Below are 21,725 nucleotides of genomic sequence, written 5' to 3'. Positions count from 1 at the left end.
GGGTATCTGGTGTCAGCATTAAACAGACCTGCTTCTGCTAACTCAATGTCAAATCAAGTCTATAAAACATCTTATTAAGGGTTTTTGCACATTTTTTTATGTTAAAAATGATGTTAGTATGAAATTTTGGGGGCAAAGCACTGTTAATATTGATTTTACTGCTTTCTTTTTTACTTTTTTAAAAACATAGCTAGTATAAACTTAAAGGTCTGTATGGCTAACCTGCTGCTTTTAGAGAGCACTACTCAAGACTAACTGTGACTGAGATCATTGTTGTCATGGATTACTTTATGCCAGTGTGACCTACTCGATAGATAGGTGACCAAGACGTAGCTTATAGGAGCTAAAGAGAAGCCTGACAGTGATCTTTCTGAGCAAATACATAAATAAATCACACTAAAAGAAAAAGTAGGAGCCACAAAAGAAAAATGTTCTACCCCACTACCTCTTCCTATCCCGTGTTTAAAGGGATTTCTTAACCAGCAGAAGACATAATGCACAGAGCTTTGACAGCCATTATACCGCCACGAGGATGTAAAAGCCAGGGTCATTGATTCTAGCATTGACTTAAAATTAAAATAAGACATTCCACCTCCAAATTTTGTGTCAAGTAAAAAAGTAAATATAATTTTAGTGAGGCAGAGCAAAATACATACAAAATGTAAGCTATATAAGGAAGGACAAGCCACTTATACTGCACAGATCATGAGACAGGAAAAAAAAGAAAAAGAATACCTGCCTATGCCACAGAACTATGGCAAGAATAACATGCAGCCCTGTCTCAAATGACATTTATATGCACAAAGCTAAAACTTAAAAAAAAATATGATTTGACCAAACAAATGCCTCCAGCATGCAGATGATATCATGAGGAAGATATGAAGGCTTTCAGAATGGAAGAGAGTTTTATAGTGCCATAAGCAGCCTGAAGAAGCAGAAAGAAAGAAGAATCAACTCCTAAAAAAATACAAGAAAGTAAGGCAGTTCTAGTGTCTTCTGGGTTTTAGTCCTGATAGATCCATCTCCACCTTGGAATTGGATAACAAGTCCATTGGGGTTGTCCTTAACCCTAGCAACTGTCAAGAGTAGTATGGGGACATTATTACAGGAGTCAGAGAGATGGTGAGGGAAGGTGTACTGAGGGTGGGCCTTGAGGAACTAGGGCACAAATGTGGCACTCATCTAAAAATGAAGAAGTCCACTGCAGTGTTAGAACATTCACTAGGTTGGAGTAAATATTTAGTGTACAAACACAAAGCCAAATAACACAAATTCTAACCTTCCAAGAGAATTGCAATAAAAGGCAGATGACTTGCAGTTAGGTGAGAAGTGTCAAGACTAATAATAATCATTGGACTTCTCTATAAGCCTCAAGTGATCACAGCGTCTATTCTCAATCTTACCAACTATTCCTTTTTCCCACTTCAAGAATCTATTCGTGTTAATCTGGTGTATTAAAATATAAGCAAATTTGGCATTCATTTCAACCAAATAAAAAAGCCTGAGAGTCAAGGGGACTTAGATGGCTTGGAAGACAGAAAAATGCAAATGTCAGCCACATGAATGACAGCAGGGTTCAAGCGGATACATTTCACACGTGCTCTAATCAGCATATATATGTGCTCTCACTCTGGAGGTGTACATAAGCACACAGAATTATAGTGATGGTTCAAAATACACAATGCAGATGTCAAGCAGACATTCCTCTCATTCTCATGATTCAGAGAGCTAAAATATCAGGACACTATCCATACACCAGTAAGTATCTCAAGAACCAGCACATTAATTCTGCTTGGCCCAAACATTATGTACTGTGAAGCAGTGATTGACACAATACAAAGATCAATGGTGTTTCCTTGTAATAAAGTAAAAGATGAAGAAATCCAATAGTTTGGATCTTAAACACTACCTACACACCACATGTTAAAAGCTCATAAGTGGATATTAGCTGGAAAGTAAAAGATAATCAGGCTACAATCCACAGCCCGAGAGAGGCTAGGTAACAAGGAGGGCCCAAAGAGGGATGCATGGATTTCCCTGGGAAGGGGAGGTAGAAGAGATCTCCTATGTAAACTGGGATGGGAGGGTGGGGATGGGAACATGGGGAATTGGGCAAGATGGAGCGGGAGAGTAATGAAGGAGATGTCTTGATGGGGGAGGGAGTATTTCAGGGTTAAGGAGAAACCTGGTGTCAGGGAAACTCCTGGGAATCCACAAGGATGACCCCAGCTAAGACTCCTAGCAATAGTGGAGAGGGTGTCTGAACTGGCCATCTCCTGTAATCAGAATGGTGACTACCCTAATTATCATCAGAGAGCTTTCATCCACTAACTGATGGAAGCAGATTCAGAGGTCCACAGCCAAGCACTAGGCCAAGCTCCAGGAATCCTGTTGAAGAGAGGGAAGAAAGGATTGTAGGAGCGAGGGGTTGGGGGGTCAAGTTCATTGCAATGGAACTCACAGAAACAACTAACCTGGGTTCATAAGAGCTCACATAGTTTGGACTGATGCCTGCATGGGACCAACCTAGGCCCTCTGCATATGTGTGACAGTTGTGTACCTTGGTCTATTTGTGGGACTCTTAGCAGTAAGAGCAGGGCTTGTCCCTAAAGCTTGAGCTGGCTCTTGGGAACCTATTCCCCATACTGGGCTTCTTTGCCAAGGCTTAATACAAAGGGAGAAGCTTAGTCATACTTCAACTTGATGTGCCATACTTTGTTGACACCCATGGGAGGCCTGTTTCTGAACAGAAACAGCAGAGGACTAGATGGGGGTGGCAAAGGGGAGACGGGGTGCGGGAACAGGAGGAAAGGATGGAGGGGAAACTGAGGTTGGATTGTAAAATAAATGAAAACAATTTAATTAATAATCATTTTTTAAAAGCTCAGTTCTGAGCCCATGCCTACTGGAAGGCTCAGAACTCAAAGAGGTGGGGCCCAACAGAGGTCTTGGGTCAATGAAAGTTTGGCTTCCAAGAGGGCAGTGGGATCCCAGCCCTTCATCTTCTTCACTTTGCCTTTCTATTTATGAGGTAGGCATAACCCATAAGCAATAGGGTCAGCCACCCCCTCACTGAGACCTCTAAAGTCACAAGCCAAAATAAATCCTTTCTTTCTACATGCTGATTGTCTCAGGTTATCGTGACAGAAAGCTGACTAATACTGAGTTCGTAACAGTATTCTTGTGTAAATTCTATTAGCAAGAACTAGAGGATGCCTTCACAAGCTGCCTCCTATTTTATCTAAGCCCAAGGGAATGAGACCAGGCCTGGAAGGAGGAATGGTATACTGTCATGGGGGCCTGGAGCACCTGCCTCCTCAGGAACTCCAGATGTGGCTTATCCTAGAGTTATCTCTAAATTAGACTTTCAGGACCCTTTGTCTGTGGCTTAGAGAATTCGAGTGGCCTATGAATGAACTAGTGGAAATAAAATTCTATCTTTAAACTAATCTGGCTTTAAAGTATGGGGTTCTTTGCAAATCTGGGAACAGGTAACAAACGACAATTGTTCTAAAAGAACCTGTGATTCTGTCATCCACATGTTAGTGTCACACTATGGCTGCTGTGGTGTGTTGTGGTGCTACTTTGAAATGCTGGAAGCTGAATGAGCTAACTGCTAGATACTAAAGTGTTTAATGTATGAACATAAAGATGCAGAAATACTATTCTATCACAATTTATAATACTTTTGGAGCTGGTTTACAAGATAATTTCCTTGGTAATTCTATTTTTATTTTATGCATTAATAAGTATTATTCTAAGAAGGATCTACAGATTTCTCCAGAACTCAGTGACTCCATAGACAAAAGTATTGAACAGCCCCTCAGCTCAAAGGAGTCAATTCACCTAGCAGCTCAAATTTAGTCAAATGAATAAAGAGGATCAGATGATAAAACAAGCCAATAGAATTATTTCACCTTTCTAACTTATGTTTTCTCTTGCACAGTGGGTACCAAAGTAACCAGACCTTCAAAGTACCAGGGCAGATGATACAGAAGACACACATTGGAGAAAGCAACTCTGCTCTCAGTGAGCCAGCCTCACAGAAAAACTAACAGCAACCGTGACAGATAACTGTTCTAGAACAATTTTACTCCAGAGATCCTAATGCTGTCTTAGAGATCTAACAGCCACAATTAAATACCATTAAATGTTCCTAGCCAGAGTGATTTAAAGTGAGTTCTTGGCAAAACTGGTCTGGGAGAGAAGTTGGTGTATTTGCTGGAAGGAGAATAAGATCATCACCAGATCCTTACAGCACTCTCAACATGAGACGTCGTAGGCCTGCTAGAGGTGAGTGTTGAGAGACAAAGAGAATGGTGGTCCAGGTCTCAAGCAATGGCTCCATCTCAAAGTGTAATGTGACCACGCATTATGTACTTTAAAAAGTGTTTTCACCAGTGGCATCATAGTACAGAGAAAAGTTTTGTCAGACTAAGTAAGAAGGCATGAATTAAATTGCATACACTTACAAATGGATGACTCATTCTTTAGCTGTCCCCATATTCACACCTGCTAGTTTCCTGGGGGCTGCCACAATAAATTGGCACAAACTGGCTGGCTTAAAAACAAAACAACAGACACTGATTCTCCTGCAGTTCTGAAGGCAGATGTCCCAAGTCAAAGCAGCAGCCCTGACAGTCACTCTTTCTACAGAGGCGCCAAGGGAGATTCCATTCCCTGCCTTGCCAACTTCTGTCCTTGGAGACATTCCTTGTCTTGAGGTCACACCAGTCCAATCTCTATTTCCATCATCACACTGCCTTCCTCTCTTCCATGGGTCTCCCTGAAACTCCCTCTGCCTCTCCTTACACATATAGAGATAGATGATTTACCTAGCACCCCCCAAAAAAGTTATCACTCTAAAACCCCTTAATTTAATAACATATTTTGTCACATGTGGATTGCAGGCCAGTTTTGACCTAACACGACACCTGTTGTGATGCAAAGTTATGGTTCCTCTCATCAAGAAATGAAATCTGTCTTCTTACCCATGATCTGGACTAACTCTGGTGCTTTCATTGCCTGGTATAATGCAGAAGAGGTGACCTTGTACCAATTCCTAGCCTTGGTCACCTGGCTTATTTCAAAGGAGTCCACTTCTTGGGGCTGGAGGTGGTTCAGCATTTAAGAGTACCTGTTGCTCTTCTAGAGGACCTGGGTTTCATTCCCAGCAGGCCCATGGTGGTTCAGAACCTTCTGTAACTCCAGTCCCGGAACATCCAGCACCCTCATCTGGCATTTATGGGCACTGTATGCGCGTGGTACACTACATACATGTAGGAAAAACATCCATACATATAAAATAAAAATAAGTAAATGAAAAATAAGAAAAGAGCCCCCTTCCTGTCCTCTTGTCTCTTGAAACTGCGCTTCTACTCTATGAACAGGTCTGGACCACCTTTCTTGGAGCAGAACCTAGGCCAGCTGCCCCACCTTCAACCCACACATCCTCAGGTGTGAAGGAGGTGGCTGTTCCAAACACAGCAACCACTAGCCAAGCACCAACGGACCTGCAAGTGAGCCAACTGCACCAGCTTGGCTTCTGTGCTTCACAATTAGTCAGAGCCCTGCAAACTAATGAAGACCAATAGGTAATGTTCAAGTCCATCGACAGAGGTATTGCAGTACATCTTCCTTACTGGAAGAACAGGAACAACCCTTAGTACTTCCTGTCCGCCTGGAAGCACTGCAAGGCCGAGTGCACACCAGTCTACAGATTCAAAATGGAGCTTCACTGAAGAGAAAGGCTAAAAGTTTCAGTCAAGTAACAAGAAGTTACTTAAACACTCATTTTATTAATTACCACATAAATCCAAAAGGTGCTGAAGTTACCAGCTAAAGGGACGTTCTACTATCAACCTGAGGCTTATTACATGAGGCTTCGATTGAGTGTGGGCAGAAACTTAGTGCTGTATAAGACCAGTATTAGCTATTCTTCCCTGTGCCAAAAATACTTGATTTCCATCTTCAAAATTTAAAAGTGCCTAATCTCAGTTGGATTCATAACTGTGATTAAACTAGTTGTTAGATTAAAATTTTTCCATGACTATATCTGTTTCCTTACTAGCAGAACTAAATGGACTGGGAGTTCAAGTTTCTCAAAAATATTTTGAAAATGTCATTTTGTTCTCCATGACATTATATGGCATTCTTTTATAGCATTTTAATTGAATTCAATTTGCAATGGGAAATGAACCCAATTCTCTTGGGGGTTTCTGGAAAATGTGGGAAAGTTCATTTCAGAAGAGAAAAAGGAAAGATTCATGGTTAGATGCAGTGGTAACACAGAGCAACACCCAAGCAAGATCAAGCTAACACCTTAAGATGAAAGGTCACAGAGACAAACAGAGCAGGATTGCTCGCAAGGGACAATTTTTCACTACACGGCAATGAACTTCCATTCAACACCAGTTTTCAGCTATAACAACCACCAAATGCCCACGATAGACAGATTTCTGTCCTTAATAAGATAAAAATAATACTTAAGAGTATGTTTCTGTTCTCGAATTTCACATGGATAAATTCAATTAAATCTCACAAGAACCCATGAGATAACTGTTAATAAGAACTTAATTTCACAGATGAGAAAGCGTAAACTCATCATCTAAGAACACACAGTTAGGAATGGCATCATAGCTGGGCTCCGAACCCATGGAGTGCCACTCCAAAGCATCCTCTTCACAGCTCTGCTCTGTTTCCTAAAAGCCAAGTTCCAGACAATCTCAAGCACAGTCATAAGAGGCCTTGAGAAATATCTGCTCCAACCTCCCACTGGCCAGCATCTCTCAGCTGTTCAGGTACAGACATCAGAGGCCAAGCTTCATTACAATCACATAAAACTTCAAAATGCACTTGAGGACCTTTGAGAATCACAAAACTTACTCAGAACCCCCACTGATGTCACTTATTGGTGAGAAGCCTTGCCTTGTTCTAAGAGAAATCTCTTGTAGGTTAATTTGAGCAGCCATAAGAAATGGCTCAGCATTATTCCCTTTAAATAAAATCTTCTAACCCATCCTCCCACCCAGGCCTTCCTCTCTGGGATCATCAAGTCCACTTTTAACTTTTCTTTCTAGGATTTCAATTCCATTAAAGACTTTGACTGTTCTTTGAATCTTCTGTAATTTTTCAACATCTCTCACTAGGGATGTGGCATAGAACACATGACCCTAGTTAAATTTCATTTTCAGATCATCAACAAATACATACTAAACAGTAAAGAGAGCTTATTTGTGCTAAAAAGTAATTTAGCCATTGATGACACAAAATTCAAACATGGCTGGATACCTTGTATTTTCTCCTAAATTTGTTTAGGGAAAAAAAAAAAAAAAAAAGCCTTTAAGCCTGTCAAAATTCACACAATTCTAATTCAGATCTCAAAATTACTGGGAGACTACTGGATCCCAAGCCCATCGATTCCAAACCTTGTGGGGCCTGACGGAGGTGGGGGTACTTAAGAGCCTGGATTTGTAGCAGGCATTGCAGATGCTAATCAATCTGGGGACCACTACACTTTGCTAAGTACTACTCTGACCCCCTAACTCAGACAGCATGAGGAAGAAGTACCCCAACACACTTAGAAAAACCAGTAAAACTGAGCATGCCTCGCGAAGAGCAGGTGTTCACTGAGGACTCAAGTTCCACTAGCTCAGAAAAAGGCTAACATTCAAGAGGACCAGATGGGTCGTCCTCTTGAAGATCAAGTAGATTATCACCTTCAAACAAACCTGTCGTGTGACTCACAACTCATCCCTGTGTTTTCACTTCCACTGAGAGAACTTGTCCCTCATCCTTGGAAGAAGCTTAGGAAAGGATTCCATCCCACATCTCCTTTCTGAAAACCGATCTTCTCCTAACAGCAATTACTGTTTTAACCTCTGAATTGTCTCTGACCTGTGAGCCCTGGTAAGTCTCCCGGCTCCATGAGTCTGACAGTACAGTTGCCAGGCTCCTCGGGCAGAAAACTGGGTAGAAATCTTGGGGCACATCTGTTGCCTTCAACTAACAACTTCTCCTGTCCTTTCTCCTGTACCTAACTCTCTTCTCATTCAGACTTACTTTAGTCTGAAGATGCTGTAGGCTGATGTCTGGTGACCTGATGGGGCCCCGCTGCAAGCTTCTATCCCTTCTCTGGCAACTCTGTTCACATGCCATGAAGCTCAGCCTAACTTGATAAAACAGGAGCGAGCACACTAAGAGAGCTGAGTCATCACACCTGGAGCTCTCCCAGCCTGGCCAGCCCCCTACTGACCCTCTAGCTGACTACAAGTGCACAAGGAAGCACAAGTGGGCAGAGCCAAAAGCAGTAAAAATGCTCAGCTGACCCAGAAACTTGTGAGCAAAAGTAAGGGTTGATAGTGACAAACCAAGGTTCTAGAGGGAAGACTATATAGCATCACTGTGGACTCATTTAGTCTTGACATCACAGGCCTGCCTGCATTAGCCCAACTGAGTATCCTGACTGTGTCAGGGTGGCATCCATATACTTTGTTCCTACCAAGCCCTGCTGCTCTCTAGGGAAGGAGCTAACTCATTTCAGGCTCCTCCTGGCTTTGCCCTTCCTCATCGCCACCCGTCTTGGACAACTGTGTACAGGGTTGGTCCACACCGATCAAAGTGCTTTCATTTCCTTTTCTTTCATGGTTGGCCAATTTTATTTCTCATTTTGCTTTTGGCTCAGTGGTTTCTCTTTAAAGGTTTTGAGTTATATGTATGCTGCTACTGTTTGCAACAAGAAAAATAAAAACATGATTGACAGACTGACTTGTCAATTCCAGCTTCCCTGACAGCAGGAAATGCAGAGGGGATACGTGTAAGGGCAAGATGAGCAGGCAGAGGGGAGGGCGACTGCATTTAATGCAGCCAAAAATCATTTCTGGTATCAAGAAAATCAGACAACTGTCATTCAAGGAAACACCTCCTTTGAAGTGAAATAATATGCCTAAAACCACCAGAAATGTCTTAATTTTTTTTTACTTCCTATTTTGCTTATAGTTTATGAAAAGCTGTCTATCTCTGAATATTTCTTTTACAGGTTAGTATCTTTCTTTCTACAACCAGAAGAAAAGGGAAATAGAGGATGGCCTCTGGCTGGTTCAGGGGATTTGGGCGATGTTTTATTTGTGCTGAAATGTGGTGATACTTTATTTGTATGTTAGTAAATAAAGTTTGCTTGGAGATCAGAAGAAATAGCAAGCCATTAAGTAAACACAAAAGTCAAGCAGTGGTAGCACACGCCCTTAATCCAATCACTAAGCAGGCAGGGTCTCTGCGTGTTCAAGGTCACACTATGGAACAGAGCCAAGCGTGATGACACATGCCTTTAATTCCAGCACCAACCATAGAGACCTGGAGGTCTGTACAGACAGGCAGTGACAAGGAAATGAGGTAGCTGGGCTAAGAGCCAATGAGAGGGCAAAACAGCAAGGCAATAAAGGCACAGGTAGACAGGAAGTAGCCCACTTTTGGGAGCTGCAGAGCTGGAGAGGTGAGGTTGGTGGCTCTCACTATTTCCCTGATCTCTACGGCTTTCACCCCTATATTTGACTCTGTGTTTTTTATTTAATAAGACCATTTAGAAATTCATTTACAGGGATTTCCGTGAATGCAACAACCCTCTGCCACCAGGAAGACACATGGTAAGAAAAATGATGTGTAGTAGTCCATCGGAGCTGACAGGAAGAGAAGACGGAGGTGACCAGGGTTGTCGGATAGAATTCCTATTTTTTGCCTTCTTACCACTGTGCAAGGACCTCAACAAAATAAAAATACAGTTGATTCATAAGAGAAGGGACAGGCCATGTAAAAGAAGAGAAAGTGGCAATGGCAAGCAAGAATAGAAGACAGAGTCAGAAAATCAGGGTGATACATGCTCCTGAGAGGTCAAAGTGGAGAAACGCTAGCAGACCAGAAACTGGCCACAGTGGGTGGGCCTGCCTCGGGGCTGGCAATGGAACAAGAACGAAGCTTAGAGATAGAGCAGAAGACTTCATAATGCTTCAGAGGCAGCAAATGGGAAAAGCTGTGTGGTAAAGCTATGTACACAAGGCATGCCTAGGCTCAATTCCTTGACTGTTCAGACAGCACACAGAATAGAAGGGCCAACCACATAGAAAAGGGGCAGAAAAAAAATAGTATTCTTTTGGGTTTGTTTCCGTTTTGTTTTTGTTTTTGAGACAAGGTTTCTCTGTGTAATCCTAGCTGTCCTGGAACTCGCTTTGTAGACCAGGCTGGCCTTGAACTCATACAGAGCCACATGCTTCTGCCTCCCAAGTGCTGGAATTAAAGGCATTAGCCACCACCCCTGGGAAAAATATAGTATTCTTAAGGGTATATTAAGAGCTGTACATAATAATACTACTGTCAAGTCACTGAACAGACAACCCCAAAGACAGCATCTTTGGAGAAACTTTCTGGCATCTTCCCATTTCTCCAAGAGCACAGTCATAAGTTCTCTGAACCATGTCCCCAAGAAGAAACTTAGCAAATAAGCATTGCTAAGCTCTCTGGTTGATTATCATTAGATCACACTCTATTTTTTTTAAGTGCAGGGTCTCACAGCATAGCTCTGGATGGCCTGGAACTCATTAGGTAGGGTTAAATATTCATGAAACAGTCATTTGTTAAATAGGTTCACAATCCGTTTGCAAATTGATAGGTATTAGAAGCCAGATGCAACCCAAATTACATCAATGACTAACAGAAGATTTCCAAACAAAAATATTTATAGTGGCCAGTTACCTGCAAGGATTAGCACACGGGACAGGAATCAGTCCACTGCACTGTCTTCTTCACTGTTTTCTTTTGAAAAAAAAAAAAACATGTAAACATATTACTCTTATTTAGAAAATAAAAAAAGACCTGTCAAAGGTCTGTTCAACATAGGTGATCAAGTAGGCTATGCAGAGGTACAGAAGGGCACATTTTTAAGATGAATCAGAAAGTCCTTTAAATATCATCTGCCTTTGAGTGCCACCATTTATAGTACAGAAAATGGACTAAAAGGTTCAGAAATGAGGAACTACTAACAATGTCCTCTTTCCTTTTATGCCCTGGGAAATAACAATGACACGAATGTGTTATGTGGCAATGCCTGGTGACACCACCATCTGTGCAAAGGACTAGTGTGGCACAGTCAGATTTGGAAATCAAAAGCCATGCTATTCCCACACACACACACCCTGCAGTGCATCGACACACAAAGAGTTGTGCACACAGAGGGATGACTCTAGGGTAATTCTACCTCTTCCTCCCTGTCCAAGCCCAGCAGCAACCTACATCAGTCAACACAGCCCAGCAGCAACCTACACCAATCAACACAGTTAGCTCAGGCTCTGAGGAAAGCATACTGGCACCTGGAGGAACCAGCCTGCTGAGCTCTGAGCTGTTCACCTACACTGAAGGTGAGAGCAAAGTGTTCCACAGTTGAATATTAAAACAGAGTATGTTGCTTGGTACACATGCAGACAACTAGCCCTTCTTACACCATTCTCATCTCCACACACTCCAGCACCTCCAAGCTAACCCAAGTGCTCTAAACTGTGGCCTGGGATACTTGGGATACTCCCTACTATGCCCAACCCCATCATTCTCTCTAGCCCAAACTCAGTTACTACCAACATTGTTGCTGAAATTACTCACAAAGCTTGGCTCTTGTGCTACTGTACTCCTGATGAAAAATTTGCTCATCACTACCCTGAACAGCATGTAAATAAGAGTTCTCCAAGCAAAGCTAAATCATCTATTACTTATCATTAAAAAAATTAAAGTGCTATGCATGGTGACTCATACATATAAACCCAGCACTTGGGAGGCTGAGGCAGGAGGAATGCTGTAAGTTTGAGCTTAGCCTAAGCTATAGAGTCAGACCCAGTTTCAACACTTCAAACACACACACACACACACACACAGAGAGAGAGAGAGAGAGAGAGAGAGAGAGAGAGAGAGAGAGAGAGAAACAATTTTGAAAACCTCATATAATATCACAAACTTTGGGGGAAATAATAATTTACATTAAATTAACCCACATTAGTCGATCTTCTAGAATCAGTTTAAACAAATTCTTGGCCATTTCACTATCTTTACCTTCAGACTTTACAGACATTAGGACCATTCATCCTAGTTTTTGGTTATGTAGTTGCATTATATAACTTTTAGTGTGTTGTAGAAGCTGCAGGATGATATATTCTGTCTTAGATTTCTGTTTATAGATGACCGTATTTGGCAGAAAATTTTATAAAACATATGAATTCAACAGACTCACAGTAGCTGTGGTTAAGTACATAAGACCTCCACAAGACCAAAGCTGTCATCATTCTAGCATGGAACGGAAATGGTTCATGACACCTACCTATAACTGAGGAGCTATGGACAGCTGAGTGCTCCTGGAGAAGGAAGAGTCAGCTTTCTTTAATGGTGCAGTTACTGGCATGCCAACCATGCACCAGGGATGGTCTCATACCCATAAGTATATGCACAGTGCAAACTAGAGTCAATGGGTTATTAAACTAAAGAGAGAGAGAGAGAGAGAGAGAGAGAGAGAGAGAGAGAGAGAGAGAGAGAGAGAGAGAGAGAGAGAACATGAGTTTGGGGGATAGGAAGGCACAGGTAGATTGGGAGGAGTTAAGGTAAAAAATTGGGGTGAATATGATCAAAATAGACCATGTGAATTCTCAAATAATACAAATAGTATTTAAATGTATGGGTTTAATAATCATTTGATGAGTAAACATGCATAGCTCTGTACTGAGACTTCCTTCCTCACCCCACACTGCAAGACACATGTGCAGCCAATGCACTGATGGGAATTCTCAGTGAAAATCTGTTGAGCGTCTTTGAGAGCTCAGAACTGGGCTACTTCACATGTACAAAGATATACATACTGTACATACTTACATACCACCATATACAGTATGAATAGCATATGAAAGCCCAGGTCAGGAATGCAGAGAAGTGATCCTTAGCATTTAACCTCTAGAATACATGTCTGTAGAGATGAGAGGGGGATCTGTGGTTGGTATGTAAAATGAATAAAAAAAAAATTTAAAGAATATATAAGTCTGTGTGTTTGGCATGACCATGGTCATTTGAATATAAACATAAACATCTTGATCATGGGTGTATTATATAGGGATAAAACATCTATAAACTAGATTTTTTCATTTCTTCCATATGTAAGTTATACTGAAATAAATGAAACAATGAAGAAAAGTAGGGAGAAAGTATAGTACAGAAATGTTGATATTTTAAAATTCCTACTGAGTCATTTTTCACTCTGTCTCTCTCATGAGATGATGTGATGATCTATATTTGGAACATATAGTAAATGCATCATTAGAGTTGTCATTTAGTGAACTTAATAGAATAAAAACTATGTTCTAGGGTTGGGAATATACGGGATGGTATATCACAACACATGTCTGCAAGCTATCAGGAAAATAAAACATATTTGACTTGTTTATGTGAAAGAAACTATCTTATTATTGGGTTTTTTTCAGGCACACCCTTACTCAAAATCATAAAACCTAAGAAACCTTGGAAAGAAAGAGCATTCAGCCATTGATCTCATATGAAATTGTGAATTTCCATAGAAAGTCCCATAGAATGCTCCTGCTCATCTGGAATAAGTGCTTCTCCCACAAATTCCAAATGAGTCCAGGAAAGTCTTGCGTGGGTGTCTGACATGTTCTGTTACATGGGCAGGGGAGCAGTTAGCCAGCATCTGATCCCTACAGCAGAAGGGCCATCTCTATTCAAGATGAACAAATTAAAGATTAAACACCTCCTAATGCAATAAGCTCTAGTCTAAGTAAACAGCTCATCACAGAACTCTTGTTATAAATGTCCTGAGATTCATATTAAAAAATGAAAACAAAACAAAAAGGGAACAACCTAGATATAACAAATGGCACCTGTGTCCTACCCATTTACAATATTATATAACTTTCAGCTGCCTGTGTGGATAATGTTATTATTCATGCTGGAAGATTCTTCCTTGCTCTGGGAGGGAGAGAATAGCAGGAAGAATTTCAGGACTAAGTTTATCACATACCTACAGATCATTTTAATGTTCTTTGTTTTATCTGTGCTAGCATATCTGCTCACCATACCATGGTACAAACAGGAAGAAGCTGTGGTTTAAAAAGTCAAGAGATAGATTACGGTTTGTGACCTAGGCTCATGTTTTGAGCTTGGTCTGAACTCTGTAGCACTAATTTGAAAGCTGTGGACCCCTTGGGAAGTGAGGCATTTCTAATAAAAGTAGGTCACTGGGTGTGGACATGTGGTTACGGCTCAGCCCCTAATTCCTGCCATTTCTGCTTTTTGGCGGACCACCATATAAAGCATCTCCACCTTACATGGACTTTGCTATGACTTCCCCACCATGATGGAAATAAGGCCCTCTGAAACCAAGAGCTCACACAGTTCTCCTTTCTTAACTTGTTTCTGTCGGGTTTCTTGTTATGGCAATATGAAAAGCAATTAATATACCCTAATGGGAGGGGCAGTAACCAGAAGAATTCCTAAGGAAGCTCACAGGGAATTGGCAAGTCCTACCTGGGAGCACTGACTTCCTGAAAGCAAAAGAAGCTGTTTATTCACTTGTGATTTGTACAGTTCTCCAACTGTGTATTAGATACACTTCAATAAAGAGATTTTTACATACAAACCAATTAACAGAGAAGCCAAGGCATCTAGGCAACTGAAATATTTGGCCTGGAAACACAGAGGCAATTCCAGCCTGTTAAATTCCCCCTTTGAACTCTACTGGGAAGGTAAGTTAATAACAGGATCCAGGCTGCTCGAGAAAAGTGCCAAAAGCAGTGAATAGGAGTTTAAAATTTCATTCTTCCTCAAGAAGAATATGTTCAGGAAGTGAATCTTGCCTAAGCCTTTCTTGCTCAAGTCATGATGTAAACCAGCTGATACTTGTAAAAGGCATTTATGGGATTATTTGTCCAACAGCTCATCTCTGTATCTCAGGATTCTTCTAACCACGGCTAAGTGGACCCTGGTCCCACATAGGCTTCAAGATCAATGGTATGCCATCTGTTGTCTTCCAAGGGATTTTAGGAAACAGCTCATCTCTTTAAATGTCTATGATACAATACAAACATTCATTGGCTGCTAGAAATTAGGTTTCCCATTGAACAGAGAAGTCTGGTCTACAGGAATAGTCAGTTTATATTATCTATAGCCAAAGGGAGCTAGATCCTATCAGATATTTCTGGAACATGATCAATATATCACAACATATACAGCCTTAAGAGAAACAAAGGGTTTTGAGATTGATAACTTTCAGCCTCCAGGGCTACGCTGTCCATCAAATTCTGTCACTTGTACCTTTGCTTGATGCTGTCTTAACCAGCAACTGCACTCTTTTCAAACTGCATCTGAGCATCTCTTCCCTGCCCAGTCACCATTATCTTCTTCAGTTAACCATCTTTCCCTTACCTGGAAGGCTTGGACCAGACATGTTTCAGAATTCAGATTTCTATTTAGGCATATTTGCATATACATAAGACATCTAAGATACCTAAGTCTAAACATCACACTGATTGGTCCTTCATATAAACCTTGTGCACACAGTTTGAGTGTAAGCATCTATAATGTAATTGGATGCCTGTGTTCTGATTGCAGTCCGTCACATGAGGTCAGGTCTGGAATTTCCCAATTTGATCATTGCAGTGCTCTAAAAAGTTTGAGATTTTGGAGCATTTCAGATTTTAGGTTTCTGTATTCAGTTTTCTAGACATGTACTAACTCCTGACCCAACAATGCTACCTCCCACTTGAGACCTATATACTCCAGACCCTGCCATTCCTTTTACTGTGTACTACAGTCCATGGCCACCCTCTCTCCTGCCTCAGTGAAACTATCCTTATGGTCACACTTCCCGTCCTTGCCTCATTCCCTCCCTCATGCTCCCTTTGCTAATTCCTCACATGGTCTGACCCATTTTTGTTATTCTTATAACTGATTATGGCCACTGAAGTGATCTAGACTAGAGGGGAAAAAAATCTCACAGCCACACTATCCAGCCTTCATTCCTTATCACATCTGCAATGGAACACAGTAACACTGTTCACAAAATGTTTACTCCATTTCCCAAAATGACCTGAAACCTGTAGCACAGTGGTTCTCAACCTATGGGTCACAACCCCTTTGCTAAAACCCCATTCTCCAGAAATACTTAATAGTATGATTCCTAACAGTAACAAAATTACAGTTATGAAGGAGCAACAAAAACAATTTTATGGTTGGGGGTCACCACGACATGAGGAACTATATGGAAGGGTAGCAGCATTAGGGGGTTGAGATCCACCATACCAGCCTCTTTTTCCTGTATCACTATCAACGTTGTCTATAAACTGACACAGGCTTGAGTTCCTCCCCCCCTTTTTTTTTTCTCAGACTATGTTGATCGGAATTCCTTCCTGTCAAGAACAACAGTGGCTTTCATGTTGTGAGATACAAGGGTTACACGTTGTGAGCTACAAAGTTCCCTTTTTGTCTCCACCAACCAATGGCCGTTTGACCCAATGAATTGCTCTCTCCTTCCCGAACACTTCTTTTTTTTTTTTTTTTGTATGACAGTGATTCTGTGTTTTTTCTGACTTCAACAGTCACTTGTCCTCAATCCTAACCTCTTTCCATTGAAGTGACCCTCCCCTGTGTATTTTCCCTTGCTAAGTGATCACATGTGGCCCAAAGCATTAAATACCATCTTTCTTTCCATTACCCACAGCTCCAGACCTACCTCTTATCTATCCAACTGCTTCTGACCAAAGACCCAATTGTTTACTTGACATTTCCACTTGCATACTTACAAAATGTATTCAACAGCAAAGCTTAAAGAAGAACACTTTCATTGGTCTACATTTTCCCTGTAGGCTCTCTAATCTCCACAGATTCCTCCCACCTCACTTACTCTAGTACCTAAGAGCCAACCCAATGCCTCTTCTGCCATTATCTTCCCTGTTGAGTTCATCTAGTGAATTCAGGTTAGTTCTAAATCCTGCCTAAACTCTCTCCCCGCTCAGTGACATCAGACTTCTAACTGGATTTTCTGTTTCCACTCATATCTTCAACTCTATACTCCCAATTAATTTATCACTGCAGGGGTGATTTACTAAAATGTGAACTTGATCATGTCTGTCAAAGAATTGTTCTTGTTCTTAAAATAAGCAAATAAGGAACATCAACAATCAAAAGTAGTTCCTTCTCTAAGCCTAAAAGGTAACACGAGATTGGCTACTGGCCAACTTAAGACTTCACCAGCCTTACATTCCCTACGTTCCTTCCTCTGACTACTGATATCACACTAAGATGATCATATCATGTCTGCTTATGACCTTTGTATATGCTCTTCCCTCTGTCTAGAAAAGTCTGCCCACCATTCTTCACATTCTTGCCTTTTCATCAATTTGGTCTCTGCTTAAAAGTCACCTTCATAGTCTAACTGTGTTTGACCCCAAGTGCAAACGAATTATCTATGTATGCTGCATGATCCCATCATCCAAAATGTGCTTAGAACCTTGCCAAAAACACGGCCGACATTCAACACATATTTACTAAATGGATGAACCAACAATAGATACAAACATAAAAAGCAACCATTTAGAAAACATTAATGAACAGGAAAATAATTTTTTCTAGGCCTATATCATTGTGTTTAGTATTAAGCCATTAAGAAGATGAAATCTGAAACTCATTTCTGGATATTCAAAATAAAACTAAACAGATACATTTTATTCATTCCAAGTAGACTATAATTTGGCAAAGAAGTAAAACAAAATATGCTTTCCATTTTAGCACCACCAGCTTTTGACAATATAATCACTGTCTCAAGCGCGCTGGGGGCATAAGTGACATCTGGGAATTAACAAACTCTTTGATGTTCGAAGAAAAGATGTTGTTCTTAATAAGTTACATGCAGCCTCGACAGCAAATAAGACACAGCAAGCCAATCCTCCTCTTGGATTGTCCTTTCAACAACTGGAGAGCAAACTGGCCAGTCTGGATGTTAGGGCTATAAGCAGAGCAGATAGTCTACACTCTTACAGAGGGTCTTTCTCTTCTCCTTCCTTTCTTTCCTTTTTTCAGTGCAGTAAAATTGCTTTATTTAGAATGAAATTTGACAAAAGTACAAAGTTGAAGAACTATATACATCATGCATAAATATATATATTTAAGCAATATCACATATATTTTTTAAATTACTTGCTGCCATACCCATATAATGTTTTTTTAACCTCATGTTACAAAAATTCTCTTTTCTTCTCTTCTCCTTGTGTACAGTGTCTTATGCAGGGCAAGCTCCACACAAAAATAATCAGCTACTTTCAACATGCTGATTTCCATCCAAGTCAGATTTGTTTGGTTGAAATAAACAATCTATGAACCACAAACTGACCCTGGTGCCTAAACACTGCATCATATGAGGAAAATTGCTTACTAACTTTACCCACTGCCACTACCATGGTAGCAGAATACTTTATAGGCAGAAAGGATTCACACTTCTGACACTTCCGTTTAAAAAAAAAAATTCTCCAAATTTGGTGTTAATGAAAAAGACACTTGCTAAATACGAGCCAAGTTTGCAGCGTGATCAGCCCAAATGATTTTCTTGGATGTTCTTGATTGCTGTTTCTATCACTGCACACATAATGAAGGAAAGGTGCAGCTTAAAAACAGATTCTAGAAGTCTTTAGTATTTATCTTTTTCAACCTTAAATCCCCTTTAATGGTCATAGACATTTTACACTGCCTGATGTAAGGACTTGTGAGAAGCCTGGGTCATTCTTCCCAAATTGATAGATACATCTCAGTGTGTAGCTTCATAGATGTGAAGTGTAGGTGCTATCCACGATAAAATTCAGCCAGGCAACTAGCCCCACAACTCAGCAATTAGAGCCTTACCCATCAGTTCAGGAGTCTCTTTGCCATAACCTGATAAAGACTCATGCACGCACAAGCATGAGGGAGAGAAAGAGGGAGGAGAGAGAGAGAGAGAGAGAGAGAGAGAGAGAGAGAGAGAGAGAGAGAGAGAGAGAGAGAGAGAGACTGAGTCTTTTTAATGTGTATTTGTGTGTGTGAAATATGCATATATACCTGTTGATGTGTGTGCAAGTGTGGAGGCCAGACCTTAACGTCTGGCAAGCTCCACAGGTTTGCTTGTCTCTCCAATCCTCCTACCCTCAGCACAAAGGTTACAGAGGTAAGCCACTATTCCCAGCGTTACATGTGCGATGAGGACCCGTAGGTCCTCGTGTGGTGCAGCAGGAACTTTACCTGCTAAGCCATCTCCTCAGCAGCCTTGGATGCCTGCCAATTGCATTTCAGCAAGAGACTCAAACATTCACACTGTCACAGTGTCCAGGGGTTAAAGCAGTTTTCTCCCATCTACCAGGAGCAAGTGCTCAGCTTCCATTAGATGAGGACTTAACAGACCATCTGGAAATGCTTAAGGAGCAGTTACTGGGCATTCATGGCTACAAGCTCTTTCTAAAAGGAAAATCCCACACAAACCCTGCAATTCTCAAAGGAACAAAGCAGAGGTTAAATATTCTGGAAACAAGTGTGAGTCATTCCAGCAACTGAGTCCAGCAAAACCAGCAGCCTTCTTCCTTGCTCTGCCTTCCACACTTCTAACTTCTTCCTGATTTCATGCCTGTATTTCATCTTTCCTATACAAAATAGAGAGTTTTTCCAATAGCATTTATGTAATTAAAAATGGCAACTAATAATACAGTCAGAACACGCACAAATCACAACGATGTCTAGCTGTCACTGCAAAGGAGAAAGGGGTTCTTTTGCTCTATTTCAAAAGGCTCCTAGAACAGAGGTTCTTAGATGTCTGATGGGCAGCTTAAAACCAGCAGGTAGGAGGTTTTTTGTTTTTTGTTTTCTTTTTTTCAGAAGTCATTCATGTAGAATTCACCAAGGTTTCTGGAGAGTAGCCCTAAACAAGAGAGTCCTTTCGATTGTAGCATCCCTGTAATATGCCACATGTACCAAGAAGCTAATAGAGCTGCTGGCTTCACCTGCGGTACACTGCCATAGCTAAGAATCAGTACAAGACAAAATAATGATGAAGGCAGAAGCAACAGAAGGCACAAAGAGCAAAAATAGCACCAGAAAAAAAAATATAACTGGAAGATTTACATTTTCAGAATTGAAAAACAACTAAAAAGATATAATAATCAAAATAGTGTGGTACGGAGTAAAGGAAAGGAACATCCAACAATAGAATACAATTGAGAAACCCATGCTGCTAGGCCCAGTTAGTGCTTGAAAGGGGTGCCAAGATCATACAATAGAGAAAGAAGTCTGCTCAACAAATAATCCTGGGACTGGGCATCCCAAAGCAAATGAATGCTGCTGGACTCCTACTACCTCATATCCTATCCAGAATGGATTGATGATCAAGGTATACCACAACCTGCGAACTAATGACCGTAAAACTTGGACTAAAACAGAGAGGGGAGCTTATAGTAAATTGTTATGAGCTCAAGAGTCTTATAAGGCAAGTGTGCTAATTAGCAGATCCAGAATCAGCGAAGGAACAGACAAATCTTAGCTTAAAAAAAAAATGAAAACCCTTTGTTTATCAAAAGGTATTTTCAAAAACACGAAAATGCAACCTAAAAAAATAGAAGAAAAGCCCTCCCAGTTACATCTGCCAAGGATCTAATATCCAGAATATCTGTAATAAACCTCTGCAACTAATTCAATAACCCAGAGGCAAACACACCATTTTAAATGTAGGACACTTGTCCAAGAAATCGCCAACAAGCAAGCAGAAGGATGCAGGGTATGATTAGACACTAGAAAACAGAGATTAAAAACTAGGACTGGGGGTGCTTGTTCTGCCATGCCCTATGGACAGCATGGTGTAGGCCTGAAATCCAGCACTCAGGAAGTGAGACAGGATTTGAAGTTCAAGGCCATCCTGAGCTATACAGTGAATTTGAGGCCAGCCTATGATGCAAAGACCCTGCCTTTAAGAGAAAAAAGAAAAAAATGATTACAACCACAACCGGGTACGGTTTCATACCTACTGGGATGGCTACATTTTATTTTTAAAAGTAAAAGGCAAACATCTGCTGTCAAAAAGAGCAACGAAATTGGAAAACCCGTGATTGCTGGCAGAAATAAAAAAGGTAAGCAGGCACTGTGAAAAAGAGCTGTAGTTCCTCCAAGAGTTAAATGCTTACCTAAGGAGATATTCCAAAGAACTGAAAATAGTAGCAGCTCCTATATACAACAGCCAAAAGATGGAACAAACAATGGTTATCAGCAGATGAATAGACAAATGGCAGCATACACATATGATGGACATTATTGTTTAGACACGTAACACAGAATGAAGTATGGATACATGCTAACATATGAATGAACTCTAAAGCATCAAGTCTCACAAAAGAAAGTAGGCACAAAAGGTCCCACACTGCATGATCCTATTCCTATGAGATGCTCAGAGTGGGCAAATTCACATAGATACAGGGCAAACTGGTGGTTGCTGGGAAAAGATAAGAGGAAAGGACCGGGACCCCGTAAGTGCTGATGGCAGTGGGTTTTCTTTGGGAGTGATGGAAGTGTTTGGAGTTAGGTAGGGGTGGTCGTTGTATAAAAATGTGAATTGTAGCATTTATAATGTGAATCTCACCTGGATTAAAAAGAAAGCAGAGAGAAGAAGGGGCAGGCACAGCAGCCCGGGT

At 40.9% G+C, this 21,725-nt stretch overlaps 1 protein-coding gene across 13 annotated transcripts in view; it reads right to left on the bottom strand.

Annotated features, from left to right (window-relative positions):
* The window catches only part of Plcb4 (phospholipase C beta 4), a 385,025-nt gene that overhangs the window by 194,906 nt on the left and 168,394 nt on the right, over window positions 1-21,725 (bottom strand). For 3 of the 13 annotated variants that reach the window (XM_037205245.1, XM_037205244.1, XM_028884523.2), the window contains one exon: window positions 10,744-10,803. The exons of the other annotated variants lie outside the window; for them this stretch is intronic. The gene's annotated coding sequence lies outside the window, so the exon portion shown is untranslated. The remainder of the gene's footprint in view (window positions 1-10,743; window positions 10,804-21,725) is intronic. 13 annotated transcript variants of the gene reach the window in all.

Source organism: Peromyscus leucopus, chromosome 4 (genome assembly GCF_004664715.2).
Source record: "Peromyscus leucopus breed LL Stock chromosome 4, UCI_PerLeu_2.1, whole genome shotgun sequence".
Taxonomy (NCBI): Eukaryota; Metazoa; Chordata; class Mammalia; order Rodentia; family Cricetidae; genus Peromyscus; species Peromyscus leucopus.
This window is presented reverse-complemented; position numbering and strand designations above follow the sequence as displayed.